This window comes from Ovis canadensis, chromosome 6 (genome assembly GCF_042477335.2).
Source record: "Ovis canadensis isolate MfBH-ARS-UI-01 breed Bighorn chromosome 6, ARS-UI_OviCan_v2, whole genome shotgun sequence".
In the NCBI taxonomy this organism is placed as follows: Eukaryota; Metazoa; Chordata; class Mammalia; order Artiodactyla; family Bovidae; genus Ovis; species Ovis canadensis.
In genome coordinates, this window is record NC_091250.1 from 113,307,738 (window position 1) to 113,334,256 (window position 26,519).

Sequence of the window (26,519 nt, forward strand, 5' to 3'; positions counted from 1 at the left end):
AGTCGGACAGAACCGAGCAACAAACACTTTAACACACACTTAATTTTTAACTTTCTAATTTACATTGGAGTATAGTTGATTAACAATATTGTGATAGCTTCAAGTGGACAGCAAAGTGATTCAGTTATATGTATACATATATCTATTCTTTTTCAAATTATTCTCCCATGTATGTTGTTATATAATACCTAGCAGAGTTCCCTGTGCTATGCAGCAGGTCTTTTTTGATTCTTCATTTTAAATATAGCAGTGTGTACATGCTGCATTGGTTTAGACGATACCAGAAAACTGAGCACTCTTCTCACAGATTAAGTCTGTACTCTGCAAAAATGCAGAATACTACAGACCACCTAAACATTCAATTGCCTTCCATTGTATTCTAACCTTGGTGTGCTATGAAAGTATGAATTTGTATGAAAAACAGGCCAGAAACTACCATCCTATCAATGATGGAAAAAATGCTTCAACAGGATTTTCAGCCATAATCCTTTCATAGTTTCCCCATCTATCCTCACAAAGTTTAGAAAAAAAAAAAGATTTTTTTTCATGATATCAAGTGTTTCAGCTTTCAACAGAAAGGGAATTTAAGAGAAAACGTCTTTCCATACGACAACTAATTTAGCCACTCCCATTATTCTCTGTTATAATTAAAGTGATGATAGTTGAATTTTCAGGTTCAAGATTCAAAAATCAAGACATTTTCCAACCTCTCTCATCTTAAAAATCTCCCTAATACTCAAGGAGTAGGAATCAGAAATAAAATTCAATCTTTGATCAGTCTAGGGGATAATTTTAATTCTGAATCCAATTATAAGATGGCAGAAAGCAATAGAGAAGAAAATACCTCGCTAGAGAGAAGGAAGAATACATCTAAGTGCTTGCAAAGGAAAGTGATGATGAGAAGTGAGTCAAAAATACCTACAGAATCCAGACAGTAGGAGCATAGGTGCCTCAGAAAGTAGGGTAAACCTGGGTCTGACTATTCCACCTTCACCCCTACAGGAGAATGTAGGGATCCAAACTCAGGGACAAGAGGTAACAGAAAGAATGGGGGTGAGGCATGCCAATGAAAACCGAGCGATTAAAGGAAAGTCTTCATTCTTAACAGAGAGAACGTACAGACAGTTCAAAGAATCTTCTCTAGGAAAACTACACCACTCACCTGACAAAGTACCACAAATTCTGACATTTGAAAGGTCCCCAGTGAAAAAGCCATATCATCCTAAGGACCCTACAGTGAAAGCCAGCAGCTGGAAAGTCCAGTGAATAGACACAGAACCTTCAATCATTTTTCTAAAGATTCACTCATAAATGGGAATGGACAGCCAAGGACGCCAGGCATTTGGGGAAAGTCTGCAATATTAAAGTCAGACCAAAAAAAAAAAAAAAAAACAAAAAACCTCCACAAATGATGAGAAAATAAAAGGAACTCAGAAGAAACAGAGACAATGCATGAAGAAAAGGAAAACTTTTTCGACCATTCTATTCAGTATCCTCAGGCATTGTGTAGCTGTTCTCCCAGAATGCCAAGGGATATGGCATCCCTGCTAAGAAGAGCAGCAGTCCCTTCCTTCCCACCAGAGGGGCCTATTACAGGACTTCCCTGGCAGTCCAGTGGTTAAGACTCTGCTCTTCCAATACAGGGGCTGCAGGTTTAATCCCTAGTCAGGGAATGAAGACCCCATATGTCATGCAGTGTGGCAAAAAAAAGAGAACAAAGGGGCCTATTAGCTCTCTAATGACAGACAAAGAGAAACAGGCAATTTAAACATAATCGTAAGAATTAAAGATTTTAAAATTTAAAAAATAAAAAACTAATTAAAAAAATAAAAAAATAAAACCTACATCCATGAAATAAAAACTTATTATAAAAATAAATATAAAAAAGAAAATTCTTTAAGATATTAAAAATACTGCAAAAATTTAAAAATAAGAAACAGCAAACAGACAGCAAGATTAGGTCAAGGAATTCACCCAGAAAGCAGGACAAAAGAACAAAGAGGTGGAAAATAGGCCAGAAAACTTAAGAAGGTTAGAGGTTCAAGCCAGCCAATAGGAGTGCCAGAAAAGGAGAACAAAGAAATCACTGATAAAGAAATTCTCAAAGAAATATTCTAAGGAAGCTTCCCAGCACTGACCGTGGGTAGGGAAGATCCCCTGGAGGAGGGCATGGCAACCCACTTCAGTATTCTTGAATGGAGAATCCAATGGACAGAGGAACCTGGTGGGCTACAGCCCATGGGATCACAAAGAGTCGGATACAACTTAAGTGACTTAGCACACACATGCTTAAGGAGCTCACACACCAGCACTGAAGGACAGAAATTTCTCACTTAAAAGACAGCAAAAATGAATGAAAAGGAATTCATATTGAGGGTAGCAGTGTAAAAGCTGAGTGTACCAAACACAAAGAGATCTCAAAGTGTTCCAGCAAGGAGAAAGTGGTCACAGGCCAAAAGCTCAGAAATAAGAAAAGCATCACTCTGCTCAAAAACAGCATTATGACCTAGAAGTCAGTGTAGGAACAGCTCCAAAATCCTGAAAGAAAATAATCTGCCACCAATGATCATAGATTCAACCAAACCATCAATGAAGCATAAAAACAGAATAAACACTCTTCTTCAGATATGTAAAGTCTCAGGAAATTTACCTCCCATGGCTTCCCAGGAAGCTGAGGAGGAGGAAGAAATTAACTAAGGAAGAAAATGACATGAAGCGAAAAGACACAAGCAAGAGAAACAAACTGAACTGGGCAAAGGACAACAGATCTGCAGCAGGAATCAGGACTTCCCTGGTGGCCCAGCGGCTAAGGCTCACTCATCCAGTGCACGGGGCTCAGGTTTGACCCCTGGGCGTGGAGCTAAGATCCCTCATGTCTCATGGCCAAAACACCAGAACATAAAACAGAAACAAGATTGTAAAAAATTCAATAAAGACTTTATAAATGATTCACATCCAAAAAAAATCTTAAAAAAAAAAAAAATGAAGCCACCAGCCTAGGACAGATCAGAGTACTGAGGGCTACAGAAGATGTCTCAAAAAATAAAAATAAAAAGGAGGATGGGATATGATATCGATCGTTTGCTAGGTTTGACTGTGAGAAAAATAAGAAAGACATCTCACAAAGCTGAAGGGGATGTGACCAATTGAGTTGGGCCAGAGATTTGAAGGCAGTGCAGCAGATAGAAACAATCAAGAAAGCGATGATTAATTTCAGGAAAAATTAAAATAAATGTAATTATCGCCTACTACTTGGCTCAGATAAAAATAATGTTTACCTAGTTAAAGTATTAAAAACAATGCCAAGACATTTCTCCAAAGAAGACATACGGATGGCTAACAAACACATGAAAAGATGCTCAACATCACTCATTATTAGAGAAATGCAAATCAAAACCACAATGAGGTACCACTTCACACCAGTCAGAATGGCTGCGATCCAAAAATCTGCAAGCAATAAATGCTGGAGAGGGTGTGGAGAAAAGGGAACCCTCCTACACTGTTGGTGGGAATGCAAACTAGTACAGCCACTATGGAGAACAGTGTGGAGATTCCTTAAAAAATTGCAAATAGAACTACCTTATGACCCAGCAATCCCCCTGCTGGGCATACACACTGAGGAAACCAGAACTGAAAGAGACACATGTACCCCAATGTTCATCGCAGCACTGTTTATAATAGCCAGGACATGGAAACAACCTAGATGTCCATCAGCAGATGAATGGATAAGAAAGCTGTGGTACATATACACAATGGAGTATTACTCAGCCGTTAAAAAGAATTCATTTGAATCAGTTCTGATGAGATGGATGAAACTGGAGCCAATTATACAGAGTGAAGTAAGCCAGAACGAAAAACACCAATACAGTATACTAACACATATATATGGAATTTAGGAAGATGGCAATGACGACCCTGTATGCAAGACAGGAAAAAAGACACAGATGTGTATAACGGACTTTTGGACTCAGAGGGAGAGGGAGAGGGTGGGATGATTTGGGAGACTGGGAATTCTAACATGTATACTATCATGTAAGAATTGAATCGCCAGTCCATGTCTGACGTAGGGTGCAGCATGCTTGGGGCTGGTGCATGGGGATGACCCAGAGAGATGTTGTGGGGAGGGAGGTGGGAGGGGGGGTCATGTTTGGGAACGCATGTAAGAATTAAAGATTTTAAAATTAAAAAAAATAATAAAAAATTTAAAAAAAAGAAAAAAAAATAAAATAAAAACAATGCCAAAAACTGTGAAATAACTGTAGCAAAAGGATACAGGAATTTGGAAGATAGGGCCTGAGACTAAAATTTCTAGCTTCATAAAACAGGAAGTCATAGAACAAATAAAGACTTAGGAACAGTTCATTGCCTCTGGAGAATGGCATGACATTCAGTGAGGGAGGAAATGACTACTATTATACATACACATATATTTATGGCATCACTTACATACATAGCATCATTTACATATACATATATATATAATCACTTACATATATATAACATCACTTATATATGTGTGTTTTTTCTATTTCTTTTTCTCTTTCTCCAGAAAAAGCAAGAAAATTCCAGAAAAACATCTATTTCTGCCTTATTGATTATGCCAAAGCCTTTGACTGTGCAGATCACAACAAACTGCAGAAAATTCTTAAAGAGATGGAAATACCAGACTACCTGACCTGCCACCTGAGAAATCTGTATGCAGGTCAAGAAGCAACAGTTAAAACTGGACATGGAATATCAGACTGGTTCCAAATAGGAAAAGGAATCTGTCAAGGCTGTATATTGTCACCCTGCTTATTTAACTTCTATGCAGAGTACATCATGAGAAACGCTGGGCTGGAGGAAGCACAGGCTGGAATCAAGATTGCTGGGAGAAATATCAATAATCTCAGATACGCAGATGATATCACCCTTATTGTAGAAAGTGACCAGGAACTAAAGAGACCCTTGATAAAAGTCAAAGAGGAGAGTGAAAACGCTGGCTTAAAACTCAACATTCGAAAAAAGAAGATCATGGCATCTGGTCCCATCACTTCATGGGAAATAGATGGGGAAACAATGGAAACAGTGAGAGACTTTATTTTCTTGGGCTCCAAAATCACTGCAGATGGTAACTGTAGTCATGAAATTAAAAGACACTTGCTCCTTGGAAGAAAAGCTATGACCAACCTAGACAACATATTAAAAAGCAGAGATATTAATTCGCCAACAAAGGTCCATCTAGTCAAAGCTATAGTTTTTCTAGTAGTCATGTATGGATGTTCGAGTTGGACTGCGAAGAAAGGTGAGCACTGAAGAATTGATGCTTTTGAACTGTGGTGTTGGAGAAGACTCTTGAGAGTCCCTTGAACTCCAAGGAGATCCAACCAGTCCATCCTAAAGGAAATCAGTCCTGGATATTCATTGGAAGGACTGATGCTGAATCTGAAGCTCCAATACTTTGGCTATCTAATGTGAAGAACTGACTCACTGGAAAAGACCCTGACGCATGGAAAGATTGAATGCAGGAGGAGAACGGGACAACAGAGGATGAGATGATTAGATGACATCATCAACTCAATGGACATGAGTTTGAGCAAGCTCCGGGAGTTGGTGAAGGACAGGGAAGCCTGCCACGCTGCAGTCCATGGGGTTGAAAAGAGTCAGACACAACTGAGCAACTAAACAACAAAGTTTAAAAAATTGGATGAAATTACAATATAGCTAACCCTGTACCCTTTATTTTTACAACTTAAATATTTCTAAAATACCAGAGGGAAATAAAAGCCTTTCTCATTACTGGAACTAAGCTATACAATTGTACTAAACATGTTATTTAAAAGATTTGGTAGTAAATAATTAATCTCTCCCCCTCAACCACCATTATGGATCACAAATTACCAAAATACAAAGCCCTCTGCAGTCATCTTTCTTTCTCATGTCATTATTATTCACCCATAACTGGAGGTGTTTAAAAGTGACTCAGCACTGGGGATGCCTTCATGACAGAGCATCATAATAAACATACATGAAACCTCCTCCCTCTCACCCCTTCTCCATTGCTAAAACATGAAAGAAGTGGGGACATCTGTCCTGAACTGTCTACCATCTGAGCCTAAGACTTTCAGCAGTCACATTCATCATTTTGATCATGTTATCATTAGTTAGAATTCATTATAAACGCTAACGGCTACAATATACAAATACAGGAATTAGCAATTTTATGATATCATGAAGGAAAAGAAATTGAAAAGGATTCTTCCAGAATTTATCAGAAAGAGAAGGCAAGAGCAAAGGTTGAATCAGGGATTCTGAAGCTCGTTTCTCGACATCACCTCCAGAAGACGCGACAGTCTGTCGTGACTTAGGTTCGCGCATCAGCTAACCTCTTCCACTAGGGGGCGTCATTAGCATTTCTGCTCCTGGCATAAGAGCCGTGGGTGGTGTGAAGAAATCTCTAGGTAATTCTGCCAGGCCCCTGTGCCCTGCTCCCCACCCCACCTCCACTCACAGGCGTGTTCCCTCCTCTCTCTTTCCCTCCCCACTCTGCTCCTCTCACCCAACACAGATAACTAGTTTGAGGATCAAAGGTCGGACAGGACTGAAGCGACTCAGCATGCATGCATGTACCATTTCCATTATGCTGACGACATAGTTTATACACATGTCTATATTGGAGATACCTATCCTGTCCAGATTCCTTAAATATAATAAAGGGCCTTTCAATGTGACCTGCTTCAGCCTTCTCTTCCTCCTCAAATTCTATCCTCTCTCATTCTCCACCCTACCCAGCAACACACACACTCTGCTTGGACCCTAAACCTCCCATCATCCCTGGGCTTGTCATGGTCCTTCACATCTCAGTGCCTCTGCTGATGCTGTTTTCTCTACCCAGCCTGCCCTCGCAATCAAGGGCTTTTTTTTTTTTCTGTTTTTTAAAAATATTTGTTTGCCTGCGTCGTGTCTTAGTTGTGGCACATGGGATAATCGCACGACATGTGAGATCTTTCATTGTGGTGCTCACATTCTCTAGTTGGAGTGTGCGGGCTGAGTTGCTCCCCTGCATGTGGGATCTTAGTTCCCTGACCAGGGATTGAACCCATGGTCCCCTGCATTGCAAGGTGGATTCTTTACCACTGGACCACAAGGGAAATCCCCCAAGTTCTATTTTTAAAACTTATATTACCATTTAATGGTCCACTTAAATATCATCTCCTCAATGAAGCCTTTTCAGAAAGGATTAATTACTCTCTTTTAGGTGCTCCCTATATTTAAAACATCTATCACAAAATATAGTTCACTCTTTATATACATATTCCTTGTGATAGGTGGTAAGTTTCCAAAGAATAGAAACTTGACTCATATTTGCCTCTCTCACATAGAGAGTTACCTGCTGTTTTTTCATATTTGAAAGTTACCTGTTGGCACATGAGAGTTATCTGCTATTTTCTTGATATGTAAATGGGATAGAAGATCAAAGAAGGCAGAACTAATGTCTAAGCATTTCCTGGGTACATGTCCTTAGTCCAGCACCACACACAACAAGGAATCTCACCAAAGATCCGTGAGAGCAACTTCAGTAGACACACATGGGGCCCGAATGACATTCTCTGGGGCTCGCCTATGATTTCAGCCATGGGTGACATGGAGATTCACGTCAGTTAAACACACCTTATAGTAACCACCTCTTCCAGAGAAGATGAATAGTAGATGAACAACCCCAGGATCCACTGCTGCTATCACATATCACATCACCCAGAAGGACCCTGCCTAACAGGACATTCGAATGGCCTCATATCAGCTGCAGCCATGAAATTAAAAGACTCTTGCTCCTTAGAAAGAAAGCTATGACAAACCTAGATAGCGTGTTAAAAAGCAGAGACATCACTTTGCAGACAAAGGTCCATATAGTCAAAGTTATGGTTTTCCCAGTAATCATGTATGGATGTGAGAGCTGGACCATAAGGAAGGCTGAGCATCAAAGAATTGAAGGTTTTGAAGAATTGAAGGTGTTGGAGAAGACTTTTGAGAGTCCCTTGGACTGCAAGAAGATCAAACCAGTCAATCCCAAAGGAAATAAACCCTGACTATTCAATGGAAGGATGCTGAAGCTGATACTTTGGCCCTCTGATGCAAAGAGCTGACTCACTGGAAAAGAGCCTGATGCTGGGAAAGATTAAAGGCAGGAGAAGGGGACGACAGAGGATGAGATGGTTGGATGGCATCACTGACTCAATGGAATGAGTTTGAGCAAACTCCAAGAGATTGTGGAGGATACAGGAGCCTGGCATGCAGTCCATGGGATAGCAAAAAGTTGGACTCTGCTTAGTGGCTAAACAACAACATACTGGCTCAGCTATGGGCGTCCCCAGTGGCTCAGCAGATAAAATATCTGCCTGCAATGCAGGAGACACAGGAGACATGGGTTTGTTCTCTGGGTCAGGAAGATCCCCTGGAGAAGGAAATGGTAACCACTCCAGCATTCCTGCCTGAAAAATCTCATGGGCAGAGACGAGCCTGGTAGGCTACAGTCTGGTGGGTCGCAAAGAGTCCGGCCTGACAGTGACAGCACAGCACAGCATGTGGCACCACTCATGCCTGCAACCTACAGAGTTAGGAGGCTGTTCTCTAAGATACATTCTGTGCATTGAAGCAATAACCGTTACATGGCGCTGGGTCCCCCAAAGCCAGAAAACCAATGTCTGGGCACAAGGGGTACATGCATTGGTTGGCTCCTCTCATCATCACCATTGCTTGACTCAGATTGCTTGTTTCCACAGCTTTAAGCTTTGCTAGAATAGAGGTCCCGGTTCTTAGAGGGCATTTCTCATAGGACACTTCGGCTGAAGCTGCCACTCGACTTAACCACTCAGACTCTTCATGCTACAGACCACGGTCAAAGCATGGAACATCTCTCAATGCATTGGCAGAGAAACTACTGATAATCTGAGGAGACAGGGCAACTGCTACACAGTGGAAAAGCAAACGAGGAGAAGGTCTGGATCTTGAGTGATCCTCTGAGGCGTCTCTTGGTATTTGGTACCCACTGATCACAGGGAACAGGCAGGAAGTCAACCCACCCAGTCTCAGACCCCGAGAGGCTGGATCACCTGATTCAACAACCTCCTGGCTGAGGGTGAGGGAAGCCTGCAGGGCATAGCAGAGAAGAGAGATGAACAGTAGCAACTGTGACTGCAGAACCCACCGCAGTGAGGAGCACTGTGGCTCGCTGCACTGTGAAATCTTTTCTTCAAGGCAGGGGTCAGCCTAGCCTTTGAAGAACAGTGACAATGGAATTGATGAGGAGCATTGGTGGGTCTGAGTAGTGCCAAGAGCCTGCACACCAGACAGGACGCTTCTGGCACTGGGTGTGAGCAGTGGCACGCAGGGGTTGACTGGCTTCCTGCGGATGGCAGCTTGCTCCAATGTGGAACTGAGCTCAGCCTGAGGCCTTGCAGGGACTCCAGCAGCAAAGCTGTCTACTGGCTGTTCCTTCGTCCCTGTTTCACCCTCCACTCCTCCAGTCCTGACTGCTAGGGTCACCTCCAAAATAAAGAACCTCTCTGTTTCAGACTATGTTTTCAGGAACCCAAGGGAAGACCATGATCATGTTTAGGCTGAAGTTTTCAAGTTACCTTTACAAATCTTGCACTGCCCCCTCCCCTTATAGACCAGCTACCCAGGGAAATAACACACTTCTACAGCACTTGATTTCTTTCAAATAAAGAAAGAGCACACGTATGAGTAATAAGGAAAGCGATAGGGTGGTCGTTATTACCAATTCCAGGTCTTTTTCATTTTAGACAGGCAAGGAGGCTGCAGCTTGGAGAGGTTATGTGTCTTGTCCAGTGCTAAAGGGCTTGTACAAGGAGGAGGGGAGGGTACTCTGTATACTGGTATTGATGGTAGATGCTGTGGGTGCCTCCTCACGCACACACACACCTCAGGTCAGTCTCTCCATCTCTCAGCTGCTGTAGGTGTTGCTGCTAAGAGCTCACAGCTACACCTTTGTCCAGAGATTGCCCTCCTCCGACATAAACGCCTGGGAGGGTATGTACCTCTAGCCTACTCTCAGGCTCCTGCAGTGAATAACTGACTAATGAAGGGTGACTAGAGCCCAGCTTTCCTGTGTCAAGACAGGACTTCTCAGAAGTTTGAGATGGACATGTACACACGCCTGTATTTGAAATGGATAACCAACAAGGACCTACTGTATAGCACAGGGAACTATGATCAACGTCACGTGGCTACCTGGATGGGAGGGGAAATTGGGGGAGAATGGATACATGTATATGTATAGCTAAGTAGCTCTGCTGTGCACCTGAAACTCTTACAACATTGTTAATTGGCTATACTCCAATATAAAATACACAAACATTTTTTAAAAAGGTGGGACTTCTCTTTGGTGTCATTCATGCTCCCAACTTCGCCATGTGATCAGATTAGATTTCAGCTAAAACAACTCTTTGCTTATCTTCTTCCCTGCGTTGTTCTGTCTTCTCACCTCCTACTATACTCCACTCAATAAATTATTTGCACAGCCCTGTTTCTCAGGAACCCAACCTAAGATAAGATCTATGTTTTATGATTCCTAGGCTAGTGGTTTCCCCACTGCTGCAGGTCATGTGGTTAAAGAGATGTAGAAGACACTACATACTAGCCCCTTACTTATTAACACTGGTCACTCATCCAGATGAACAATTTTCCTGTCTCAGAAAAATCACAGAAACTTATTTCTCATTGTTTCTTAAAGTAATACTACTAAGAAGTGTGTCTGCCTCAAATAAAGACAAAGACACTGGGCTTTTAGGTATAAACTTATTCTAAATTTTTCAAATTTCTATGCAGTTTTAAAGATTACTTTACATTTACAGTCACTACAAAATATTGACTATATTCCCCATGTTGTACAATAGGTACAAACTTTTAAATATTTCAATTAATGTATTTCTGCAGCATACTTTATGTACGTGTGTATGCATGTGTAGCGGTCCAGTCGTGTCCCACTCTTTGTGACCTCCTGGACTACAGCCTGCAGATTCCTCTGTCCATGGGATTTTCCGGGAAAGAATACTGGAGAGAGTTACCATTTCTTTTCTCCAGGGGGGATCTTCCCGACCCAGGGATTGAACCCACGTTTCCTGCGTCTCCTGCTTTAGCAGGCAGGTTCTTTACCACTGAGCCACCTGGGAAACCCCAGCATACTTTATATTCTTCAATAACTAGAAAGTGTTACAAATACAGAGGAACAACAAAGAAACTCACAGGTCGATGTAATTAATTTGACTCATTTGACGGAAGTATGTACAATAATTCATCAGCTCAGAAGTACGTGCCAACAAAATGATAAAGCTATTTTCTCAGTTTTCCCCTCTTCTCTTCCTCTTGGAGGTCCAAAGTGAAGTAAATTTTATAAACTTTTATTTTCTGAGAATTGTCACAAAGACAATAACAGTTCATTCTGTTGGCAATCATCCCTGAGAACTGGTATCTGTATCAATCATGGTTAAACTAGAAAATCAGAAACCACTTTACAAACCCGGAACAGGGACTTCATTAACAGAGAAGTGGTGGCACAGGCAACAGAAGAGCTGCTGAGAAAACAAATAGGAAAGTGAGGCAGCCCAGAGACGGGCAGCAGCAGGAAGCCAGGACCAGCCTGAGGCGAGAGGGGTCAAGGAAGGAGGCTGCAGCTGCGGCGGCCTGGAGGAGCCGGTGCCCTGCCCTCTTCCAACCTCCAGGTACCCCCATTGGCAGAGCCCTGTGTGAGAGTGTTAATCGCTCAGTCGTGTTTGACTCTTTGAGACCCCATGGACTGCAGCCCGCCAGGCTCCTTTGTCCATGGGATTGTCCAGGCAAGAATACTGGAGTGGGTTAACATTCCCGTCTCCAGGGGAGCTTCATGACCCAGGGATGGAACCCAGGTCTCCTGCACTGCAGGCAGATTCTTACCATCTGAGCCACCAGAGATCAAATGACAAGAAGGAGCTGGGGAATCAAGCCAGTCTGCCAGGTTCATCCCCATCACAGGGAGCAGAGAGAGGAAGGGCAAGGAAGGCACACGCAGGCAGAGGGACAGAGCACACGGCATACTAAACACCGCCACAAAGATCTGAAACGATCAAAGGCTCTCCACGTGAGAAGCGGCACGTCGAGATCGCTGCCTGGAATTCTAACACTGGAGAACAAAACGAGGGGGAATCTAGTCTTTGATTGTGCAGCTAATGAAATTATAAATCAAAACCACAGAGAGAGCCTTCCAACTCAGGTTTGTAGCAGCACTTAAATGTTATTTATTTCAGAAAAGCTTCTCACTAGCATCCTTAGAAACAGCTTTGGGAAGGGACTAGGCAGCTTTACAGGAAAAAAAAAAAAAAGCTTATTTCCAATCAGATCAAAGAAAAATGTATCTGGTATGTTGCTGTTATCATCACCTGACCTCCAGGCTTTTCTATAAAATGTAAGTATCTACTGTCTAGGCTTGAGCTTTAATAAGGGGTTACTGAATTTAAAAATGTGTTTCTATCACTTTGGGTGAAAATCATAGTGTGAACACTAGGTATTATAATTAATGCTTGCAAGGATAATCATGATCAAAATAAAAGAAAAAGTTTGTTGAAGCATGAGTCTTTGCAGCAAAAAATTTAAATTTAGCAGAGAAAAGTCTATTGTGCAAGCTGAACAAGCACTCATTAACGTAATGAATCCAATGATGTGTTTGAATTATTACAGTAATTTTTCCTTTTTAAAAATTTCAATGGTAATAGACTCCAAAACTAAAGAACAATCAGAAACTGTGTTATGAGCAATTAAGATTTGTGGAAGACAGAAAATACCCAAAATGTCATAATTCCTCTAGCCCAAATACTGTTAGCATGTTGGTATTTCAGTCACAAACCATTTACTGAAAGACCAAAATAGGAACCATTATTGAGAGTTCTGTGCTAGGAAATGGAGAGTCTCAAGTTTGATTATAAGTCTAAACCACAGTGGCAACTCCCACTTCATAGCACAGGGGAGCGATGGGAAGGAGAAGCAGGAAAAGAAGGCATTTGCTACCCTTGCCACCATCCTATAGCAACACAGTTCAAAGGATGCTAAGTGCTTGGCATCCCATAGAAAGTAAATCCATTGTCTGGATTCTCAACAGAGTTTGCTATCCCCAATTAGAACTGTGTTTCTAAATACGTTGCCTTTTCCCTGGTGGCTCAGATGGTAAAGAATCTCCCTGCAATGCAGGAGACCCAGGTTCAATCCTTGGATCAGGAAGATCCTCTGGAGAAAGGAATGGCAACCCACTCCAGTATTCTTGCCTGGGAAATCCTGTGGACAGAGGAGATGGGTGGCTACAGTCTCTGGGGTCACAAAGAGTAAGACACGACTGAGCGACTAACACTTTTCACTTGTCTAAACATAAATAACCTCCAAGAGAAGGAAATCCCCACAGGAGTGAGAACTAAAGTCCCACAGAGAACTTTTTCCTCCCTCTGGTTGCAGTCTGCTTCCTTGTCCTCAAAAATGTTTGAATCCAGCAGAATTAGACTTTCACTTCTGAATATGTAAGACCCAAAAGAGATTCCCAAAACCTAGACTCTGTGTCATCACACAATTTAGCACTAAATAACTCTGTACTGTTTTACCACTTGATATTTTTACGTGTGCTGTGCTCAACTCCCATGGAAGTTGTAAATGACGTGACCAAGGTCAGGTCTTGTATTTCCCTGTTATCCAGTAGCCCACCTCACTCACCAAGCAGCTAGTACATGCTCAATAAGTACTGCTGATATGATTGACTCTGATTTTAAACTAAAACCCAAACTACTGCATAAACATTACGAATTACATTCTGAAATGCATCTCACCAGATATTTACAAGGTTCTCTCCCTTATTTCGTTCAGGCAGATGCTCATACAACTGCCCTTCAAAGAGGCCCTCTTTGACTATAAATCAGAACTTCCTAACACTTTCCATCTCTGTATCCTGCTCTCTTTCTCTTCTTAGTATATGGTGAAAAAGCAAGAGAGTTCCAGAAAAACATCTATTTCTGCTTTATTGACTATCCTAAAGTCTTTGACTGTGTGGATCACAATAAACTGGAAAATTCTGAAAGAGATGGGAATGCTAGACCACCTGACCTGCCTCTTGAGAAACCTATACGCAGGTCAGGAAGCAAGAGTTAGAACTGGACATGTAACAACAGACTGGTTCCAAATAGGAAAAAGAGTACGTCAAGGCTGTATATTGTCACCCTGCTTATTTAACTTCTTTGCAGAGTACATTATGAGAAACGCTGGGCTGGAAGAAGCACAAGCTGGAATCAAGACTGCCAGGAGAAATATCAATAACCTCAGATATGCACATGATATCACCCTTATGGCAGAAAGTAAAGAGGAACTAAAAAACCTCTTGATGAAAATGAAAGAGGAGAGTGAAAATGTTGGCTTAAAGCTCAACATTCAGAAAATGAAGGTCATGGCATCTGGTCCCATTACTTCATGGGAAATAGATGGGGAAAAAGTAGAAACAGTGTCAGACTTTATTTTTGGGGGCTTCAAAATCACTGCAGATGGTGACTGCAGCCATGAAATTAAAAGATGCTTACTCCTTGGAAGGAAAGTTATGACCAACCTAGGTTGAAAAGCAGAGACATTACTTCGCCAACAAAGGTCCATCTAGTCAAGGCTATGGTTTTTCCAGTGGTCATGTATGGATGTGAGAGTTGGACTGTGAAGAAAGCTGAGCACCGAAGAATTGACGCTTTTGAACTGTGGTGTTGGAGAAGACTCTTGAGGGCCCTTAGACTCTAAGGAGATCCAACCAGTTCATTCTAAAGGAGATCAGGCCTGGGTGTTCTTTGGAAGGAATGATGCTAAAGCTGAAACTCCAGTACTCTGGCCACCTCATGTGAAGAGTTGACTCATTGGAAAAGTCTCTGATGCTGGGAGGGATTGGGGGCAGGAGGAGAAGGGGATGACAGAGGATGAGATGGCTGGATGGCATCACTGACACGATGGACATGAGTTTGAGTGAACTCCAGGAGTTGGTGATGGACAGGGAGGCCTGGCGTGCTGCAATTCATGGGGTCGCAAAGAGTCGGACATGACTGAGCAACTGAACTGAACTGAATTGAACTGAACTTGATGTATTACTGACGATATTCCCCACTAGAATGTGAGCTCCATGGTCTTTCTTGTTCACTGCCTTATTTCAGTGCCTAGAAAAGACCTGGTTGAGAGTGAGACTCAATAAGCAAGTATGGAATAAATCAATATGTGAATGAATTAAAAATTCATGAACACATGAAAACACATGAAAAATTATATAGAAAAACAAGTAGCTGGCCTAGAGAAGGTTTAAACTACCATAAAGGAAACCTTTTTTAAAGATTTTTTATTTAGAATTTATACATGAAAGTCAAATAAATTTGACTTCACTGATTGACCACTGCAACAAGTTCAAATGATGCAAATGTGTAAAATAAACCACTCACCTACTCTAAAAACAGACATTCTAAAGCATCTGAGGCATAGTTGCAAATTTTCTCCACGTACATAAAGCATAATAAATGATTGTTGTTGGTGGTGGTGGTGGTGGTGATGGTTAGTTACTAAGTCATGTCCAACTCTTTGTGACCCTGTGGACTGGAGACCACCAGACTCCTCTGTCCATGGGACTTCCCAGGCAAGAATACTGGAGTAGGTTGCCATTTTCTTCTTCAGGGAATCTTCCTGACCCAGGGATCAAACCCGTGTCTCTGGCTTGGCAGGCAGATTCTTTACTGCTGAGCCACCAGGGAAGCCCAATAAGTAATTACTAATGCGTAAAAGGTTGTTATCATTCCATCCTTTTCGATGTGGAAGGATAGGAAGACCAGACAATTTGGACTGGAGGTGAAGAGTGTGAAACTGGGAATGAGGGCCCATTGGGCTGTTTCGGGTTGTAGTGACTTCTTCAAGCTATTACGGTGAGGATGTGTAGAGAAGGATGGGGAGGAACACACAATAAAGAAGCCAGAAAACCCAGAGATTAGAGCACCATTCCACTATGGCGCTAGGGTAAGTTATGTGGGTTCCCTTTGGCTGCAGGGTTCCCTTGCTCTCCATTCAGGGCTTGAACCATATGGAGAAGCTGCCTCCTCCTCTGTGTCCTTGCCTCTACCAATAGCAGGTATCTATTCACTGTCTTGTCCTCATGATCCTTAGGATTCTGTGTGTGTGTGTTTCCAGATTCTCCCTCTATATATACACATGACTGCTCTGAGGTCATGAACCTATCCTTGACCCAGGAGGAATGCCAGGATAGTGGAAGCATATTAGCATCGCAGAATGTGATGACCCGGGGGCTGAGCCATCTCCGCAGAAGTGGACAGTACCATGAACACGGGCACTTGTGACACTCATGTGGCCTGGATCCCAGCCCTCTCAGTTAGTAGCTCTAACCTAGCAAGTTATTCAGTATCTTTAAGCCTCAGTTTTCTTCGCTATAAAATGTGGAGAAAGATAGGAAATAAGAGAATTTATCTCATGAAGCTGTTCTGTATATTAAATTTTTTTTAAGCATGAAAGTGATGAGCACCATACCTGGCATTGGGTAAGTAACATAATTAATATGTTATATTAATTATTTTTAAAGTATGAAGAGTACTTAGTACCATACCTGGCATTGGGTAAGTAACCCCCACATGCCGGCCAAATGTCAGCCTATTGGCCAACAAGACCATTTTATCCACCATGGCTTTCTGTGCACTCATTTTGATTTCTAAAATAGTGCATCACCATTTAAAAATGTTAGTGTTTGTTATAATTACTAAGTTTCTCTCTTACCCTCTTAAATATTGTGCCTCACTCACTTCATTCCGGATCTGGACCAGATCATGACAGTGATGCTGTGTTTCTGGATCCACTGGTTCAGGCAGCAACCTTCCAGAATCCCATCATCTGCATTTTAATGTTCAGGTTTTCCTTGCTACTCCCTCCTTTTCTGGACCATCCTGTTTCTCTTTATTGTTTAATCCCTATCTTGACTATTTTGTGATCAAGTTATTGATATCTAAGAATATTTCTGTTTGTCAAATTTGTGTCTGGAATAATGTCTGGACTTGAAGTAATGTCATTACATAGGAAGCTAGCATATTCATGTTTTAGAATTCTGTCCTTTGTGTCATTTTCAAGGAAAATTATTTTAAGCTTAAATAGAATGCAGAACTGCTGTTTTGTACATCAAGTGTCTGATAGAAAATGGAAGAGTTACAAAACAGAATTATCTTTAACCAAAAAAGTCTTAAATATCATTAATAAGTTAGAAGAAAATAAGTTTAAACCAAAGAATGTTTTAAGTAACTCTTCACTGAAGCTTAACGTGTTGCTAAGAAAACCTGAACCCTAATAATGAATTTGCTAAACAGAGTGTGTTTGCAAGACAGTCCAGGATTGATCTCAGCTAAAATATCTATAGAACGATTGAGAACTCCTCAAGAAAGAAGTAGCATAATATCTAGAGGTCAAAACCTCAAATGCCTCTCAAGGCCAGGAAAGCTGTGAAAGGCATCCGTTGGAGGGTGTTAGGAAGATGCAGATAGGGTGGGGTGAGGCAAATGCTGAACTGAAGATGACTTGTCTTGTTCAAAGGGGGCAGCAGTCCCTTAGCTATGGTAGATCATTGTCATTTGGCTATCGACATTAAGGTGCTAGATATTTCAATTTTTCAGGACAAGCACAAACCCAGATATTGATATGAAAATACTCACATTTTACAATACTGGCACAGTATTTGATAAAAATCACTCAAATGGGCAAAACAAAACATGACTGCGTTGTGAATTCCCAATCTCTGCAGAATCATCTTGGGTATGAGAAAAGGGAGATGACTTATTTAGAAGGCAGCAGGAGAGCCACAGAGGTAGAAAACAAACTCTAGTTACCAGGGAGGGATAAATTGAAAGACTGAGAGTGACACATACACTAATAAGGACCTACTATACAGCACAGGGCCTTCCACCCAATACTCTGTAATGGCCTACATGGGAAAAGACTCTAAAAAAGTGGATACACATGAATACATAGAATTGATTCACGTTGCTGTACACCCGAAACTAATACAACATTGTCAATCAACCATATTCCAATTTTTTAAAGAAAAAGAAAAGGGAGAAAAAAGATACATTTTCATTCTTTCCTTCTGAAATCCTTTCTAGAGCTTTTCTGAAGCATGGAAGATTTTATTTTATGCAAATAAAACACCTTCTTTGTTTCAGTGAGGCTAAATGAAAAGGCCACTCAGACAGGAAGCGGTAGAAATCAAAGTTTTGACTTCAGAACAACCTGACACAAGGGTATTTAACCAACTTTTCTGAGTTGAAGTGTCAACGAATTTTTCAGAGCTAACATTTCCTTCCGTGAAAAGAAGCAGCTGCATTGCATTCTGATTGCTTTAGTGATCCTTCACGTCCTGTTCCAGAAAAACCTCCCCTAGTCTCTATCTCTTTTTTAAATTTATTTAATTTTTTTTTTGTAATACCACAAACATTGTATATTGGGGTATAGCCAATTAACAATGTTGTAACAGTTTCAGGTGAACAGTGAAGGGACTCAGTCATACAGATACATGTATCCATTCTCCCCCAAAACCCCCTTCCCATCTAGGCTGGCACAAATGGAATCTAAAAAGAAATGATACAAATGAACTTATTTACAAAACAGAAAGAGACTCATAGACTTAAAAAAGGAACTCATGGTTGCCAGGGGGAAGAGATAGCTAGCTCTTTGGGAAGTTCATATACACACTGCTACATTTAAAATGGATAACCAACAACACATGGAACTCTATCTCTTATTAGATTTAAGTTCATTGGTTCCCCTTGTAGAATGACTGCCATTCCAAAACACTGGGTGTATCTCACAGGCCAGAAAAGCCCATTAGAGGACCAGCTTGAAGAGACATACCAGAACTCAAAGAAACACGGGGCAGTTGGGCCGTGACCATATGTAATATTTAACAAGGACAGCTATGCTCGGAGGCATTATTATTCTTCCTTTGCTCCAGAAATACACGGCTGATGGGCTTTGAGCAATCCTGCTCAGGCCTCACCTCCCACAGGATTTGTAAGAATACATTTGCTCTTTGATGAAAGGGATTCTTAAAACCACTGGCCTACACCCTCCTTGGAGCTGACTCTTTTGAGTTTGAGATGCTAGGCTGTAACCAAAGCAGGTCTGAGCATTCATTCTACCTCAGGAATGTCTCAGGATACTGGAGTTAGAGGAAAGAAGATAAGACTGAAGGGGACCCTTGACCTGGGCGGTAGGGGCATGAGACATGGAGGACCACAGGTTGGATAAGACAGGCTACTGATCACCACGGGGAGGGGAAAGAAAAGGATTAAGTGGAAAGTGAAATGACTCCAGTACCCACTTCACAAATACCGTCACATTAAAAATCCATGATATTCTCCCAAAGCCTCAGCCCAAAGCTCATATTTGCCAAATACTATTCAATATAATACAAGTCCAAGAGGAGAAAAGGCACTGGACAGCCAGTCCCCTGGAGCGCATGGCAATAGACTTTGACCTACATTGCTGAAATGCCCAGTGTGTCCTTTTGTGTCTTTTATGACTAAAATTCAGAAACGAGATGACTGTAAAACTTAGTGTCAGTGCAGCTGATACATAGCCTTTGGTCCTTTGAACAATATTTGTCTCAAAAATTTCCCTCTTTCCAGAAAAATAAAATAGTATTTTTAAAACAACTGAAATATAAAAATGCTAATGAGGTGTGGTTTGTTTTTCTGAGGAAAAAAAATAGTGGGCTCACCTAAAATCTCTATTGTTGTGAGTCTGTGGGGATGGCCTCCATCTCTTTTAAATTCATCTTGCTGGTCTTGTCATTTTCTATTCTGGCTGCGTCTTTCAGAAAGCCACCGGGCATCTCGCAGGACCACAGAAGCTTAACATGGATGAAGGATGATATGGACTCCACTTCAGGGAGCCTGATTTCCCTTCCATCTCCTGTCAGGACCTTCAGGGGGAATTGTCACTAGCAGAAAGCAGTGACTTTTAATTTCCCTTAAGCTAGATTCAGCGTTCAGATGCTCACAGCGATGTAAAAGGCCTAAATGACTCTTTCCAACGCCAGGAAGGATTGCATGGGCAGACAGAATTTAACTCTCGGGTGCTATAAACTCAGCTTATGGCCTCTTCTTCCTAACTTGCCCAAATCTAGCTGCTACAACTAAAAACTTCCCTGTACTATTGCTGGATAAGGTTTCTCTCTTTCCTTACATTCCTCCAAGCGGGGCACAGATCATTCCTGGGGATGGCAGACCCTCAGCACAGGAAAGACCCAGCCAAGAAGAGGAAACATGCCTGGGAAAATACACAAGCTGGAGCAGACACTGGAGGACAATCGAGCAAAGGCTCACAGTCATTTGTGAGAAGAAAATTATAAAGAAAAATTGACGCGGCAATTGTACTCCTTGGTATTTTCCCAAAGGAGATGAAAACTTCTGTCCACCCAGAAATGTGCACATGGATGCTTATAGCAGCTTTATTCACAATTGCCAAAACTTGGCAGCAATCAAGTTTTATCCATTCAGTAGGTGAATGGATAAACAAACTGTGGTTCATCCAGACAATGAAATATCGTTCAGTGCTAAAAGGAAATGAGCTATCACACCATGAAAAGACAGAAGAACGTTAAATCACTAAGTGAAAGAAGCCAACGTGGAAAGGTTCTATTATTCCAACTTTATTTTATTCTGGAAAAGGTAAAACAATGGAGACGAAAAAGATCAGTGGCTGCCAGAGGTTGGGGGTGGAGACACGAATAGATAAAGCAGAGAGGGCTCTGGGGGCCGTGAAACTATTCTAAGTGAAACTGCAATGGTGCATGCATGTCAGTTATTTGTCCAAACCCAGAGAATGAACATCCACAATGTATGTATATGAAAGTTGCTCAGTCGTGTCCGACTCTGCAACCCCATGAACTGTAGCCCGCCAGGCTCCTCTGTCCGTGGAATTCTCCAGACAAGAATACTGGAGAGGGTAGCCATTCCCATCTCCAGGAGATCTTCCCAACCCAGGGATCAAACCCAGGTCTCCTGCACTGCAGGCAGATTCTCTACCATCTGAGTCATTAAGGAAGCCCCCATGGATTGCTCAGGTATAAATGGGGCCTGGGGTGTTTTTCAACATGCATATCAACATTTAGGAAGCTCTCACATACTTGGTGCCAAAGAGAGGAGGATAGAGAAAAAAGGCACAAATATTAAGAAAATCTGTTTGCGCTTGGAGGAAAGCTTATGGTTCTATGGAAAAGAGGGAAATTACACTCATTAAGAAGGAGGCTGAGGACTACCTTGGGTGGTCCAGTGGCTAAGTGCTCCTAACGGTCTGTGCTCCCAATGCAGGGTGCCTGGGTTCAATCCCTGGTCAGGGAACTAGATTCCACATGCCAGAACTAAAGATCAGAGATTCCCAGTGTTGCAACTAAGCCCTGGTATAGCCAAATTAACTAATTAATTAATTTTAAAAATAAGCGGATTGGATGGGGGTGGTGTGGAAGGAAGAGATAATCATGGGCTGAACAGACAAGCCCCACCTGGCCTCCATGCTCCCAACTGGAATACTGACTCCCTACCAACTATAAACATCCGTGACCTAGGTCATCTAGCCAGTTAATGTTTTCTTCTGAATAAATCTTATATGTAAATGATATAATTCTAGGAACAAGGATAAGATCTTTCTACCAACTAAAAATTGTTCTCTGTTTGCTAATGCCAGAAATTCCACCCCTTCGACTCGATTTCATTAGCTCTGTCATCTATTAAAATGCAAATACACTTAGGAGAGATTACACTTTAAGCCAAATAATTCAAATGTAACTTACTGTGAATTTATTTTTAAGATCTGAAGAGATGGCTTTGATAAAAGCAAGGATATAGTAAACTCGAGATCACTAAATGTCATAGAAATGTTCAGGCCGGAGACTGAGAATATTTAAACCACACTGTTAACAGTAGGCTCTGGCAATTCAATTTTCTTTTTGATTAAAATCGAAGGAAAACAGTGCTACCACTGAATGTTTGCAAAGCAACCAGAACACTGATTACATCTTATTTTTACCATTAACATTGTTAATAATCTTGAAAATATACTGGGGGAGCAGAAAGTCTTGTGGGAAGGAGACAGAATTTATTTATTCCAGCATAGCTCACTGAGGTTCTGCATTGGGGTGACAGAATATTCATCTCCCTGTCTATTCCCTCTATTTATTTTCATCTAAAATAAATTCCCTTGAGCTGAGGGGGGTCAACAAGAGGTTTGGATATTACCATGTCCTACAAAGTATATCTCAATATAAACTAACCTTAGTTCTCACCAGAATTTCTAGAAAGAGCAACAAGACGTAGTACGACCTTAAATACAAGGCTTCAACCTTGGGGTCCTCTCGTGAGCATCCTGAATGACGCAGCTACCATGCTAGTCTCCAAGGCCAACTCTCCCTTCAAGTTCTGGTCAAAGAACACAGATAAAGCTCTGCCCTTAGTTCTCTTAGGGATACCAAGATATTTGGCACTTTGAAGCAAAAAGAAAATAAAACATAGAGGGGAAATAAAGAATAAAAACAGCCTGATTTGTACAGCAGAGGATCCTGATCCCACCAGTCAGCTACTTCCAGGGCTCTAAAGCCCTGCCTTCTCACACTGTCCATGGGGTTCTCCAGGCAAGAATACTGCAGTGGGTTGCCAGATCAAACCAGTCAATCCTAAAGGAAATCAACCCTAAATATTCACTGGAAGGACTGATGTTGCAGCTGAAGCTCCAATACTTTGGCCACCTAACTCGAAGAGCTGATTCATTGCAAAAAACAAAAAAAAAAAAAAAAACAAAAAAAAAAAAAAAAAAACCCTGATGCTGGGCAAGATTGAAGGCAGGAGGAGAAGGAGAAGACAAAGGATGAGATGGTTGGATAGCATCACTGACTCAACAGACATGAGTTTGAGCAAGCCCCAGGAGATGGTGAAGGAGAGAGGAGACTCGTGTGCTATAGTCCATGGGGTCTCAAAGAGTCAGACAAGACTGAGTGGCTAAACAGCAACACAACAAGGCCCTGCCAGTCCCAGACTCTCTTTTCCACTCTAGAGAATACTCTAGAGGCCCTTAGAGTATCGCGGTATGCACGTCGGAGCTATAAACTCTCATACCCCTGCACATAACATCTTGTGATCCACCACCAGGAATCCCAGAGCTCCCCAGGGCTGCTGCCTCCCAGCCCTGCCCACTCATTCCCTGAGTCTAGTCTAAGACTTGCCTCTTCCCTGGTTAATGAGTGACCCCATCCTTCAGGAAAGGCTTTCCCCTCACACATCTACCCCCATACAATCTCCCTTAGATACTGGTTAACTCCATAGTAGGTCCAATAGAGATTTTCCCCACATGACAGCATTAAGTACTTAGTCACTCAGTCATGTCTGACTCTTTTTCACCCTATGGACTGAAGCCTGCCAGGCTCCTCTGTCCATGGGATTCTCCAGGCAAGAATACTAGAGTGGGTAGACATTCCCTTCTCTAGGGGATCTTTCCAACCCAGGGATTGAACCTGGGTCTCCCACATTGCAGGCAGATTCTTTACCATCTGGGCCCCCAGGGAAGCCCAATGGCTTTAAATCTATGTTTAAAAAAAAAACATATATACATACATGCACACCTGGAGAAGCGAGGGAAAATGAGCTGATGAATTTTACACCACAACCCTCACTGGACTGGAAGAAACAATCTTCAGGTCAGGGTCCATCCATCTGTTTCTAACACCCTCATGCCTAGCACAGCGTCTGCTGCAATTAAGCACCCAATAAATAATTATTCCTTTAAAGAATGAATGAATGTAATCAGTGATTTCCCCCATTACTTAAAATTCAAAGTGAAAGACCAACTTGGCACTCTGATGCAGCCCCTGATAAACTCTGATTTTAAGGACATCATCAATTAAGCCTCCACTGGTCAAGCTCCAGCACTAAATTCTCTCTGGTGCTCACTTTCCAATGTAAACACCCAACTATGCTAAGCCAGAGAGATAAACAACCCATTCGAGATGGGATCAACCAAGGCAAAGGCAATACTTTCAAAACTACATACAAATTCACTGAGGTCAAATGAATAGTCCTTTAGACTCGAAGCAAGAAAAATGCTACACATAGTAAGAGCTAGTATTGTTAGGAATCGACCATGTGCCAGGAAATAGGACAGGCTCATCATTTTCAAAGTTTATTTAACTTTACATGTTAGAAACTGTCATCCTCACTTTACAGATTTTAAAAGTAAGCTTTAGAGAAGTGTTTTGACCCATGTTTAGAATAAGTGTTGACTCACTTATTCAAGAGGTTAAAAAGCATGCACTTTGGAGCCAGGCTGTCTAGGTTTAAATTCCTAGATGGGTGTCTTAGTCCATTCAAGCTGCTATAACAAAATGCCACAGACTGGGTGGCTTCTAGCCAGCAGCATTTTTTTTTTCTCTCACAGTTCTGGAGGCTGGAAGCCCGAGATCAGGGTATCAGTGTGCTCAGGTGAGGGTTGCAGACTTCCCACTGTGTCTTGATTCGCGTCAATGTATGGCAAAACCAATACAGTATTGTAAAGTAAAATAAAGTAAAAATAAAAATTAAAAAAAAAAAGTATTAATTCCACTCATGAGAGCCCCGCCCTCAGGGACTTGAGCACCTCCCAAACGCCCCACCTCCTAATAACATCCCTTTTGAAGGCTAGGATTTCAATTTGGAGGGAGGATGCAGACATTCAGACTATAGCACTGGGGAAACACAGCGTAACACACTTGTGTCTCGGTTTCCTCATCTACAAAACGGAACTAGTAAGTATGCCAGTCTCTCACGGCCAAATGCATCTTTCTGTGACCAGTTTATGATGTTAAGCTGGGACTGCAGACCACATCCCTGCTCAGTCAGCTGGTTTCTTTTTACCTCCATCGGTAGGGGGCGCTAGCGAAGACTACAGAGATGGAGGAGCAAGACGGAACTCGCCTTTTCCTCTCTACTGTGGAACCACTGAAACCCATCTGCAGAGTTCTTGTATCAGCCTCAGAGCCTGCTGCCAGCACCCTCTCCTCAGAGGCCTGCATTTCAGCTGTGTATGGACCTTCCTCTAAGTGCGTGAGAAGTCTTAGTAATCCTCACTCTCTTCTTTGTTCCCTCAGCCCTGGGGCTGGTACCGCTTCCTATACCTTAGAGCACGGGTCCCCAAGTCCTAGACCAGTGACTGGTACTGCTCTGTGGTCTGCTAGGAGCCAGGCTGCAGAGCAGGAGGTGAGCAGCGGGCAAGTCAGTGAAGCTCGTGTGTATTTATTTACACATGCTCTCCATCACTCACATTACCACCTGAGCAGGGACGGCATGAGATTCTCACTGGAGCGTGAGCCCTGCTGTGAACTGCGCATGCGAAGGATCTGGGCACCTCGGGTGTCACTGTCTCCCATCACCCCCAGATGGGAGCATCGAGTCACAGGGAAACAAGCTCAGGGCTCCCGCTGATTGTGCATTTTGGCGAGTTATACAATTATTTCCTTATATATCACAATGTAATAATAATATGCACATAACATACACAATGAATGCAATGCCCTTGAATCATCCCGAAACCATCCCCCTCGCCTCAACCCACAGAAAAACTGTCTTCCATGAAACCAGTCCCTGGTGTCAAAAAGGTTGAAGGATCACTGCCTTAGACTTCTCTTTTCATTCTTTCCATTACCTAGTTGACAACTTTATAACAGATTAACAGTTGTTCATGACAAATTCTCTCTGTTCAAATTATTGGTGTGATTTACTCTCCTGACCAACCCTGAGGGACACAAGAACACCTGCCTAGCGTATTAAATGAATTGGACCTTGTAAAGTGCTCACGCCTATCTGGAGCACAGGACTGGCCATATCGAGGTCAGTGATCACTTTCTGGAAAGTGTTGAACCTGGGTTAGAGCCCAGGTCTGCCCATCTTCTTCCCAGCCAACATGATGTTTCTCTACTAAATAAAGTTACAATCTGCTCAGGCACTGGCCTTAGTGCTTTCTCAGAAGTCACCTCTTTTAATATGCTTAAACACCTCTCAGGTGTTTCTTTCCTCTAACAACTGACATCAAGAAAGGTCCTCTGTGCTAAGATATCCATCATCCTGAGAGGTTTGGCAAGTTATCCAAACAGCGCAAATGTCTACACTAGAAGAATAATTTTTTTAGCACAAACTTCTCCAAATCCTAATACACCTGTTTACATCATTGCCCTATGTGTCACCAGCAATGAGCATAATTTAAACACAATGTGTGTGCATTCAAGGATTAAAATTTTGGAATTTCAAATTTTCTATTGTTTTGTACATTGAAAACATCAATGATATATTGTATAATTTAAAAAATCATGGTGTACCTATTTTGTGCTAGGCACTGGGTTATCAGTATTTTCACATATATTATCTCATTTTATGGTTAAAATATACTATGTTACGAGACAATTATCTTCATACAAATATGTCCAAGGT

The 26,519-nt window shown here is 41.9% G+C and overlaps 1 protein-coding gene across 2 annotated transcripts in view; it reads right to left on the minus strand.

Annotated features, from left to right (window-relative positions):
* The window catches only part of RASGEF1B (RasGEF domain family member 1B), a 667,380-nt gene that overhangs the window by 490,131 nt on the left and 150,730 nt on the right, over positions 1 to 26,519 (minus strand). The window lies entirely within an intron of this gene.